Here is a 12,795-nt window from a genome sequence, read left to right as displayed (position 1 = left end):
AGTTCATGGTCCCACAAAGTGTGCCAAAAAATTGTTGTCAATCAGGATTTCACCTATAGCAAGATACAGAATCTAGCCATCCTGTTGAAACATGGAAACTCTCTCAGGTGGTGGATTGTCCTAAAATGAGAGATGATTCTCTAGAAGCTAGGCCGGTTCCTAAATAGTGATCACCTAAAACCTAAACTATACGTGAGATAAGGGATGAGAAGTGAATAACAAATAATGAAAACTAACATAAGTGAGGTGATACACTGATGGTTTTGAATGCAACTTTAATCAAATCAACATGAATTATGAAAGACACAATTGATTCACAATACTTAGACAAACATGCAACTACAAAAGTGTTTCTATGCAAGGGCCTAAATTTTCTATTTTGAAAGGAAAACCTAAGCTTTACCAATTTTCTACAAAAGGAACAATGGTCATAAAAAAAGACTCATAATCACACGTATCAAGATTCAAATCTTCAATAAGGAATATAACTTAAATGAAGGCAAACACAACATGAAAGTAAAGAATCCACAATATTGCACAAGAATCAATGAGAAGGAACCATTGAATCTCTATAACCAATGCTGAAAAACCTCTGCTACAAATTGCTCTTACAATCCACTCAAAATATGCAATGTGCAAAATTTTGAATCCGAAAGAAGATTCCTCATAATGAGGTGAATGTACAATATATAGAACTCATAACCCTAACTCGGATTCCAAGATCATGCTTAGAAAAATGAAGTAAAAAATGATACAAACTATGAGGAAGCCCCTCAAAACTACTGTCAACCACCTGTCCAACTAATAAATAATTGAAAAACTGCCTCTAGCTCCTCAAAATCATGCATAAAATCCTAACTCAGATCTCTCAAATAACCCAAAAATATAGCATATGAAACTCCTGCAAAGTATGCATAAAATAGGCTCTCATCATGAACTACATGCAAAACTAGCCTTAACTACTCCATAAATCACAAAAAATAGCACTAAAGTGCTCCATCACTACATGGGAAACTCGAACTTCCCTTAGTCCCCAAAAATAGCTCCTTGTTCTTACATGAAGGAGTTAATTGAATGTCACTTTGGCATTCAAAAATAGCAGCTGAAAACTCTACTTGCATTTAGCATTTAAAATTGTTAACTCGTCTCAATTCCCTTTATTTAATTAATAAAATCAAAGTCTTTATAATTATAGCCATTTGATATTTACAATAATAATATTCTTTTCCTTTTTTTATATTTATTAATATTAGTGTGTTTAATAATTAACATAATTTTTATTAATTTTAAACACATTAATATTAATAAATATTATAAAAGGAAATATAAAATATATTTTTTTTATAAGTTTTATATGTATTAAATGACTAAAATATAGACATTATTCATTTAATATATATAAGAATTATAAAAATATCTTAAAGAGTTTCAAAAAATAAGAAATCAAGAGGCCCTATTATGGACCTAAAATCTTATCAAATAAAACCAATATCTCAAAGGAAAAAAGGGCAAACACTTATTTTGTTTGGGTCATTTGGTGTTTCACACATAGGAAGGAGAAGAGGGTTTTTTTCAAACCCTAACTGCCATGGGAAATTACTATACGATTTTCTGCCATGGTCTATGAAGATGGATGTCATTTCTTTGTCTTTGCCTTCTGTTGTAGGTCGTGATTCTACTGGACATCAAGAATCTCATCTTATTAGCCCTTTTCCATGTAGATTTGTGGAGTTTGGATGCCATTCTTCCTTGTTTTATTGTGGGTTTTTTTATGGCGCCATGATTGTTACGATCTCTCATTTAGACACCATGAGCTGGACATTTTTCTTAACGGTTTTTGTTGCTAGTGTGTATGGTTGCCATTTTTTGTTGGAGGGTTGCCATTCTTTCTTGCTAGGCACCATTTTTTGTTGTATGGCCACCATTTTTTCTTGCTTTGGTAGTGGATTTTTTCTTCTCATGAGTTATTTTAGATGCCATACCTATTGGCTTGCTTCTATTGCTTATTATATTTGGCATGAGCTCCTTTTGTGGATGCCATAAGGGTTTCATAGCCATGAGAAACACCATTTTCCTTCACCTTCTCCATGAGTTGTATGGTGTTTATTTCTTTGCAGATTTGGAAGCTATGAATCATGGTTTAGATTTTATTCTTGCAGATTTTCTAAGAGTTTATCAGGCAGCCTCTTCTTGCTTCATCACTTCAGATTTATGAGGTTTGGACTACAGTTTATGTTATGGTTTCTAGAGGGTTTCTTGGTACTGTATTATTGCTATTGTAACTCATAGATTGCTTGTATCTGCTATTGATTTTAGTAATTTCATTTCATATCTCATGGTGTATAATATATCTTTGTTTCTTTATCTTCATGGTTGTATATAATGACTTAAAATATTGTTATCTTGAATGCCCTGACAGAGATTTATTCAATCACTTCCTTCATGGAAGTCATTTCTTGCTGGAGTATTTGATTCTTCTATTGTTTGGGCATATGGCCGCCATTTTTTTTTTGCCAGATTCTTTGATTTCATGCAGCTATGACTCCATTCCCTTTCATTCACAGGCTTCCTTCTTTTTTGACACTTTGTAGCCTTCCCCTTCCATGCTCACAAAGTGGACTTTGTTTATTAAGATGTGAAATCCTTTGTTTTTCTTGATGGAACTTGTTTCCAATATCAAACAGAGTGAAGTTTATCTCATTATAACTGTTGAAGACATTATAAGTCGATAGGCTAAGACAGATGTAAATGTTTTTGGGTATAAAGGCCTATCAAAACTTTTGTACAGAACTTATTTTAGGAAATACAAAATGTTGTTTGCTAGAATTAAATTCTATTTTTGGGGCTTGAAAATGCCTAATTAAATGGTTCATTGCCTTTCTAGTTGGAAATGAGACAGACTTCACATATTCCATTGACGAGCCTTGAGATAAATATTTATCTACATGAATTCCTTGCCCAACTTTTTAGAGAACTACCCTCATTGTTGACATCGTGTTCAAGAACACTTTCTAACTCTCTCAACATGTGCTTCCATTATGACTAATTTTCCCTAATGTGCCTGATTGCATCCTTATTTTCTAGATTCATTTGCTTTTTATAGACAGAGATGCGGGCTTAATCCTTCAGCATTCAAAACAATGAATCTTCCATTCAGGCAATGGAGACCTTTCCCTTTATCTTATCAGTACTTTTTTGTATATATAGTGTGTTTATTCAGATATTATGTTAGGATCTAAGAATGCTTGTGAGGTATCTGAATGCATTGTATTTAAGTACTAAGTAAAAATTTGAACACTTTGTACCTTATCAAAAAAAAAAAAATTAAATACTTCAATAAAAATGTACTATTTTGGTACTTGTATTTCGAATAAAAGTGATCAATTTTATTGTTTACTGATTTCTATACTTTACTTTCTGCATCCATTTCATTTTGTAATATTGATGCTCAACAACTAAAAACACCTAGCTCAGTATAAAGGCAAGCATAACATAGTAATTTAGGAGGTATGTTAAATTGGTAATAGTGATAATTGTGCCTTGTGTTGTAATCCCAACCATAGGAGTTTCCATTTTGGTGTACCTTTCTCTTCTTGTTTGATGTCTACTTGGTCTTAGATCTACATTCATATGCTTTTTGTTCGTACTTTTGAAAATTGTAATAGTATCCTTCAAATCTCTGAGTGTTCATGGTCTTGGTCTTGCATTCATTTTCATAATGTCCTTGTTTGTTGTAGTTGTACTAGTATCCTCTCTATTTCTGCTTGGGGTTCTAGTTGATATTTTTGCTCCTACAAACATTTGTTGTTTAACCCAATTTTCCACAATTATGACAAGTAAGTTTGTAGTTCTTACCTCTGTTATTCCTTTGCTCACCACTTTTAGATGATTCTCCTTCCTTAGTATTAGTGTATCCCAATCCAACAATATCATCGTTAGGTCTTGGAGATTTTGTCAATTTCTCAAAGTATTTTATGGCTTCGCTTGGTTTGTTGAATCTTTCAATGAATTCCTTTTCTACTCTTAGTTCATTTTTAGTAGATCATCCTATGACTTTAGGTTGTGATCTCAATGTTCTTTCCATTCAATTCATGGTTTGTAAGCATCAATTGATTGATTGTATCCAATTGCATGTTAGCAAGCTTTTGCAGATATGATGTCTTCTCTTCAAGTCTATTAGTTAGTATTCATTTGTCCTCTTCAATAATGGTGTTATTTTCCTTGGCTTTCTTTTTCTGTTCAATCACCTCACATAGAAACACTGATTGGACTTCTTGTTCTATTTTGAGATTTCTAACCTCTTCAGTTAGGGCATTATTCTTTTCCATCAGATCTGCAACTACTACATCAAATCTATTTGAGTTTCCATCCTCAAACAATCCAATATTGTCTTCTTCTTGAGATAGAGTGACATTTTGTTGAATAGCTAGTTCGTTTCTTCTCTTCAATGAACATTGCAATTCATCTCTTGCCTCCTTGAGTTGATGTAGGGCAAGTTATATTTCAATCTTCTGGTTCTCAATATTCTTTCCCAACTTGTAGACTTCCATCTTCAAGATCTTACCTCCAAAGTTATAAAAATTTCCTTTCTAGAGAACAAAGCTCTGATACTAATTGTTGGGAATAATAATGGAAACAATAGTTCTAAGAGGTGGGGGGTGAATCAACACTTAAAATTTTTTCCTCTAAAATATATCACCAACATCCATCTCATAACTTAGCATGTAAAATGAAATAATATAACATGCATTACATCCATAGCATAAAGAAAATAACACATGACATAGTAAATTGGTTACCCAAAAACCCTCCAATGAGAAGGTAAAACTGGGGTGGGGATGACACCCACAAATCTTCACTACTATAGTTGTAAAGCGTGGCCTATTATGGATACAATGTGTTTGATCATAATAAATGATCTACCTTGCAAAAGGCCTGCCCTATTAAAGGCTTACAAAGATTGTTAGGTCTCACCTTGTTAGTGGATGTAAACTTACACTAAAGCAAGCACTCGGTTAAGAAATTTACAACAAGATGTTAGGACTACTCGGTTAAGAGATTTTCTCTATATCACCTATTAGAATGATTCAACACCATGATCCTTCAGTTAGCACCTTTATGCTTGATGTCAAATCTTCTCCTTACTAATTGAACCTTGATCCTCCTGATTAGATATGTCTCCTCTATCCTTTCACTTCTATACTTTGTTCTTCTCAAACTGATTTTGCAATGAATAGTTTTTTCATAGTCATCTCATCCACTATGAATGCTCTCTCAAATCTTAGCATTCATCTCCTCACACACATATAAAATCTCTAGGGTTTTCCTTGTTAAATAAGCATTAGTGGGTATGGATTAGGTACGAATCAATGACTATGGTTGATCCATGTTGTCACCTTAAGATTTCCTTTTTCTGATTAGTTACGTGTATTGCATAGGGATTCACAATATATCTCCATACTCGTCTTTCATAATCGTAAAATATGATTATATTGGCCCAAAATGGTTTACATAGAAGTTTGTGCCATTACAAACAACTATGCCAAAAAATATGCACTCGACATCCAGAGACTCTGATGCTCGACCTTCACTCTACTCCTAATGTTGTAACTTGGCTTCTAAATAACTTGACACTCTATTTACTTGACACCTAAATCACTTGACATGTATAGACTACTCAACACTTGAATGACTTGGCACTAACTATCCATATTGATATGCATGTATGGGCCAGCAACTTATGCCCAACATGCTTTGAACTCAACTCACACTGATTACTCAGCTCACTTTGATCACTAGGCATACACTATATACTCAACATCCACTACAATTTTGCTAGATTATGACTAAGTGTTTTGTCACTTCCTTGTCAAAACCAATCTGAGATTAACCTTTATCCTTTTTAAAAATAACTAACTCTAGCTGCATATGGTTCAATTTATACTTTGGTTGAATATGAATTCTAGTTACAATTATTTTGGCATCTTGGATTGGTGTGCCTTGACCACATATAAATAGATTGACATGTAAATATTTACTCTTTATCAAAGATCCTCCTTAATATTGCCTACCCTTCAATCCACCATCTCAAATAATGTACCATCTAATCTAGAGAAGTTCCCATAACCTAGATACTTCTATTCCATGGTAGATGTTTTTATCTTAGAACCTACTATCCTTTTTATTCTAGAATTAATTCAGTAGTGACTTATGTTACAATGATTTTGCTTTAAAATTTTTGAAAGAGACACTTGATATGAGAAACAAGATTTACATTTAAGATATTGGGTGTGAAAGCTTATTAATTTGATGTCTAAGATGCTACACTAAGAGAGCCTTCCTCTTTAGTTAGTGAAAATTTACTTCAATTTTGGTTCTTATGTTTTCCAACCTTGAATTTCTATTTGAAATTGTTTAGAACAGTTTGACTGGACCTTTATTTTTATCCTCCACATTCAATACAACTACCTCATCTCTAATAGTAATAAATACAAGGGAGTCATCATTGGTTTGAACCACTTTTCAAATATGCTTGTTGAAAAAGGAGAAATGGGTTTTGATGTTTAGGTTCTCCAAATCCTATTAGAGTCTTACAAAGGTTTTAAAACCTTGATTACTCTTAACTTTTTTCTTTTTATTCTCCCTCTCATTCTCATGTATCTCCTTTAATTCCTTTGGAATTTTAGATTCATATTTGGTTTCCAACAAGGTTATGGAAAACTTGTTAGCATTTGAAAAGGTTTTCATGACTCTTAAAAGTTCTAAATTTGAAAGTGTTTCTTCCTTTCTTTTCATTATTTCTTCTCTAAGAACTCTTAGAGTTAAAGGAACTCTTAGAGTTATAGGTTATATGTCATAGTCTAACTAGGTTGTGGAAAACTTATTGGCTCTCAATGTTGGTTTCAAAACCATATGATTGTGGTACATGTAGATGAAAACTTTAAGTCTATGAAAGTTATGAGGAAATATTTTTCAAAAAATCACAATGTTGTGGAAACCTTGACAACTCTTGAAGTGTTATTAAAACCTTTCCTCACTCTATTACTTCAAGGATCAAAATATTCTTAAGAGCTTTACACTCTAAGGAAGAAAAAGTTTTCCTTAGGTTGAAGACAAGGTGTGAGAACCCTTGTGGAATCCAATGAAGGTTTCAAAATCAAGTTTAAATATTACATTTTTTTAGGATTTAGAGCTTGAGAAATCAATTTTGGAAAAACAAGGCTATATTTAGGCTAAGGTAGGTTGTGAGAACCCCATAAGAGCCTAACAGTGTTTATAAGATGAGGTAAAAGTCCAACTTAGAGAAAAATGACCAATTAAATCATTTTCAAGGATGTATATCATCTTTGACACTATTGACCAATCTTTAGGAACCTAAAACATGGACTTAGTCACTAGGTGAAATAATAATGGAGGCTTAATAAATGGGTTACCAAAAACCAAGGGAATAACTGGCTTTAGTGAGGGATAAAAACTACCAAGGATGTAGTAGGGACCTATAATCTCTTCTTTAAACAATTGTAATATCATATTTTTGCATCACTTTGTAATTTACCATTACACCATGCCTCTAACTTAGCTTAAAATATGAAATTCCATGTAAGATCCTACCCCAACCCACCATAGCTCAATTGTTAATTTCATGTTTTGATTCTCTTAAGATACATTACTTTTTATACTTTCAGACTTATTAGATAGAAACTTCATATCATTAGACATTATGTGGTGATTTTATATTATGATGATTTAGTATTTATGATGTTGATTTTAGGACATATTTCTATATGCTTTATTATTAAGAGATTTAGATGATTATTATGATGATGGAAATTGAATTTGCGGATTTGATAGTTTAATTATATTTGACATGTGAATTATGTTCTAAAGTAGAATTGATCTTTATTGGATATTGCATGACTTTTTGACTTCTGCATATACTTTATGAACACACATTCTTTCATGTGAAATTTAATTTCAATTTTTTTTGATAATTGATGGATGTTATGAATGTAACTATACATAATAATGATGTCAATTAGTTATTTTGATAATATGCATGGATTTTCTTTGATTACTAATGTTCACATCTAGTGTATAGGAAATTAACCATGGAAATAAAATTGAAGAGCCAAGGTTAGGCCAATTTGAAACAATAAAGCCAAGGATAAGTCTAATGAAGAGATTAAATGTTGTTGTAATATATTTTATTCGTAATCATAAATGGTTGAATGTTTGTTAATGTATTTTTTAGTTTTTAATCTTCTAAATGGGCATGCCAAGTGTGTTAATGTGATGTAGAATTTATGGTGTCAATTAACACTCGTGAGATATCTATGTCGCAATGATATGTCCATTTAGCAATTGGTGAATGCAACATAACCTATGGTAGTTCCTTATAGGTTCACTAAGTGACACACTTGAGTAAGAAACCATGAGTGGAGTCAAATCATGTTGAACCAATAGGTGAGCTCAAGGTGAATTTTTAAGAGGTTAAATGAGGCTCTAGGGTGGAGTTTGAGTCAAGATTAACAAACACATTAGGTTTACCCTTGGTCAAGAGTTTAATTTTGATCAAATACATATCCATAACTCATTTATGGCCCTTCAAAAGTACCCTTTTTGAAAAGTTGAGAAATTGAGAGGAGGACAAGCCCATCTTTTTTTTTTCCATTTTTGGTTTTCTTCTCATCTATGAGATGGGACAAGAATGGAAGAGAAGGACTCTCAAGTCTTTTCCCATTATGATGGTTAGGGAGTTGGTAGGGAGGGCCACCATTAAACATCACACATTAAGAGAGAATTTAAGCTTGGGAAAATAAGTCAACTTTGACTATTTACCACTTTTAGTCTAGGAATCAAGCCTTAGTGTGTGATGTTTAAGTCGTCCTCGTATGGAGCCCTTTAAAGGAACTTGTACTTTGTTCACCCACTCCCCAATTTGGCTAAGAAAGGAAAAAAGGCAAAGGGAAGGATAGCTCTTCATCAAGATTTATTTTCCATAAGGGTGTAACAAAGTTTGTTGCACTCTTGCCAAGGAAGAAATTTTTTATTCCTAATGTTTGTAGTTCACATATTTCATGTTGTACCTTGTGTTTGTTGAATGCATTTATTATCAAGATCACATTTTTTTTCTTTCTTGAGCATGGATTTTTTGTTTATGAGAGTTTAAGGCCATACTCACCTTTGGGAGGGAAGAAGTAACCTTGTGGGTGAAATGTTTTTGGACAACCCATGAAGCGTAGGGCCTCTCCTGATGAAGAGAGGGATATAGCATGGAGTATGTGCTTTGTGTTGTCATTTTTCTTTTACACATTTGGGGGTCATAAGGGGCATAATACATTTGGTAAAACAAATGATGGAGAAGATACTTTGTTTGAATTTGCCTTTTTTTTCTAACAATGTCCAAATCTGTCCAAATTTTGATGACATTTCTTTTAACCTCATCATAATTATGTTAGTTATGACAACATTAAGCATCATGTTAGTGTTAGTTGACATGGGCATAACATAACATCCTATCATTAAAAATATGACATCACTTAATATAAAAAGAAACCCCCCAAAATCAATTTTATGAAAGGTCTACGAGGATATCTCGAGGCACAAAAGCTCTGTCAGGATAGCCCTATGAGAGAAAGCAAGGTTATGTTGCTAATTATCATCAACAAAGGTGAGGAATTATAGATGTTTTAATTGTTTATTTCATCAAAAAGATCATTCTCTACAATTCTCACCTTTGTATTGCTTCATCATCAAACCAGATGTGGGCTTAGGCGAATTTTAGTTGTTGTTATTTCTTCATCCTTGATCTATGTTGAGAATGCACTGTAGTTATAAATTGAGGCCTTTTGAGTTCCATCATCAAGGACATTTCTATTTTTACCAACATTCCTCCATTTGCATGAAATTATGCCAAAGGTCTCTTTGTAAAATTCTCCTCCCATGTAGTGTGCTTTAGAATACACTTGATCCTCCACGGTAGATGAGAAATCATGATGGGCAAGTACATAGAATGCTCATAGCAGCACTGATTCTCCATGACAGATTTCTTTCTTAAACATAACATCTTAAGTCATTGTTACCATTCATGATTTATATTTTTATTCATCATTCTTGGTAACCCATGCTAAGAGTGCTTTGTATAAGGAATTATCATTTAGGGACTAGGGCATATTTGTAAATAGGCCTTTGTAAGTGATATATAGTGAACAATTGCAATGGTGACATTATAATGTCGAACCTTCATCAAATAGAGTCTCGACACTACTCATTGTCAACATTAAAGTGGGGCTTCCCTTCATTCCACATGATTTGAGAGCAATACACCAAGGATGTAAAATAATTCATGAATCAAAACAAAGTTCAAAAAATTCATATTATAATGTCAAACGATAGGAGTTTTGGTCTTCATATCTTTTCTTTTGTATTGTATGGTAAAGTTTTAACATTTCCAATGTTTTCATTTGTATGACATGGTCATTATTATTATTATTAGTTCTTGCCTTTGGCAGGAAAGTATTTGAATCATTCAATTCAATTTTTCAATTTAATTGATCAATCAACTTATAGGATTTAAATGATTAAATGAAACTTCAAATGTTTATATTTTTTTTCCCTAATTTTTCATTATTTTCTAAATCACATTTTTCATTCATTCTATAGAACCATACTATTTTTGGTTAGGAGAAAATTCAATTTTCTCTAACAAAAATACAAATATTTTCTAACAAGTCTCTCATGCATTAATTACAACTTTATCTTTTCCACATTTATGACAAGTGGATTCACTTTTCAAGTTTTACATTGATGTTTATTTTTGTCGTTGTAAGAAAATATAAATATTTTTTAACAAGTCTATCATGCATTAATGAATGCATTAATTACAACTTTACCTTTTCCACATTTGTGACAAGTGGATTAACTTTCCAAAAAAAAAAAATATTTTTATCTTCCACCTCATAAATGAATCTCTAATCAATATTAATTATCACTATCTATTTTTCTAAATATAGAGTTAAATATTTTTTATTTCTTATTTTAAATATATTGATTAGTTTTACATTGATGTTTATTTTTGTCATTTGTAAAATGTTATTTTTTTAAGTTTACACTACATTTCACTAGCTACTATTTTACAATCTTATTCTAATTTTTTATACCATTTTATTAATTGTAAAACTAATACTACCCCTCAAACTAATTAGATATTTTGGTAGCTTAAATTAAGTAATCAACAATTTATTTTTTTAAATCAAATATTTCAACTCAATTGGGCGAAATGACTAGTTCATTTATATAATATAATTTTTGTTGTTATTTATATATTTTTAAAATAATATAATCATTAATATTTTTTAAATTCCCTTCAACTCTCTCTATCATTCTACCTTTAATTGTCCATATAATAACATATCATTCTCTTTTTTAGCTCTCTTTGTATCCTTCCTTTCTAGCTATAAATCTCCATTTTTTTTTTTTTCCAATTATTGGCAGGAACTTTGATGCATTGTGTCTCTTGTTATTCATTGTAATCTTTAGTCTTTAGTGACTATTTGATAGTAACAACCTTTTTATTGTTATGCTTTCCTAACCCTTAGACTACACTTTTCCATTTTTTGTGACCATCCATCAAATTTCTGAGTGCAATTATGAAGAAAAAGAAAGCAGAAAATTAAATGACATTAGAGGAATGATTGATTTTACATTGATTAAAATTGTAAATCTATGATTAGTAAAGTGCGGCCAATATACATTGTCAGAGAATAAGTCATTTAGGAAAATTAAAGAATTAAGTTGTACAACACACAATGTAGTATGAAGTTTCAGCACAATAGAATAATATGAATTATTTCACATTGCACCGAGATTACTGTTAATTAACTCTACTATACAATAATTATTTTCAAATAATGAAAAAAATATGCATTTTCTTGACATTGCACCAAGCCTAGCTACAAATTGTTTTATTGTACAAAAATGATTACAACTATTATTGCTGCACTTTCTTCAAGTCTTTGAATGGCATAAAGCCAGAATTTTTTACCTACAACATTAACCATCATGTTATATGCTAGTTTGAATATTTTGTGCAAGACTTCTATTTAGCTCATCAAAAGAAGAAACAAAAAGCATTAGCAACCGAAATCAAAAGAATAAGTACTCTGTAAATTGTTGACCAGTGTCAAGGGAATTTTTATTTTTGAGAGTTGATGAAATTTGATTGGAGGCATTCAATGTTAGAATTAGTCTGATAGAAGAGATGCCTGAGAAAGTGGGATTTTTGAGAAGAGCATCCGCAGAAGGGGAATTGTCCGCCTGAGTTTACTATAAGAAGTGCTAATGTACAACTAATAGACATTTTCTTTTAAGACATCTTTTGCGAAGGAAAAAAAAATTAGCTATTGCAAATTACATAATTGAAAAAGCTGAGCTTCTTTTTTTAAAAATCATAATTTCTTCTCAGTAGTTTTAAAACACCGAATAGGTTATCTTTCCAGTTTTCACAATCATGAGGAGAGGACAGAACACGAACAATATTCTACAAAGTGCAAGAACATACAAGACTTGGATAAGTACAACTACCATGGATAAGTATAGCTGCCAGGCATAAAGAAAATACTTTAAGATAGGAATCTCCTTTAATGGGCTCCTAACATTGTCATGTCCCCACAAAGAAAAGAAATCGTTTAAGGGTAAATATCATTATAAATAAATAAATAAATTTAAGATAACAATCTTCAAGAATAGAAGATAATTAAATTAAAATTCAAGGTCAAGAGTTGTGACTCTTTTAAA

Source organism: Cupressus sempervirens, chromosome 8 (assembly GCF_028749045.1).
Source record: "Cupressus sempervirens isolate cs-2001-9-10 chromosome 8, ASM2874904v1, whole genome shotgun sequence".
Classification (NCBI taxonomy): domain Eukaryota; kingdom Viridiplantae; phylum Streptophyta; class Pinopsida; order Cupressales; family Cupressaceae; genus Cupressus; species Cupressus sempervirens.
Note: the sequence above shows the minus strand (reverse complement) of the source record.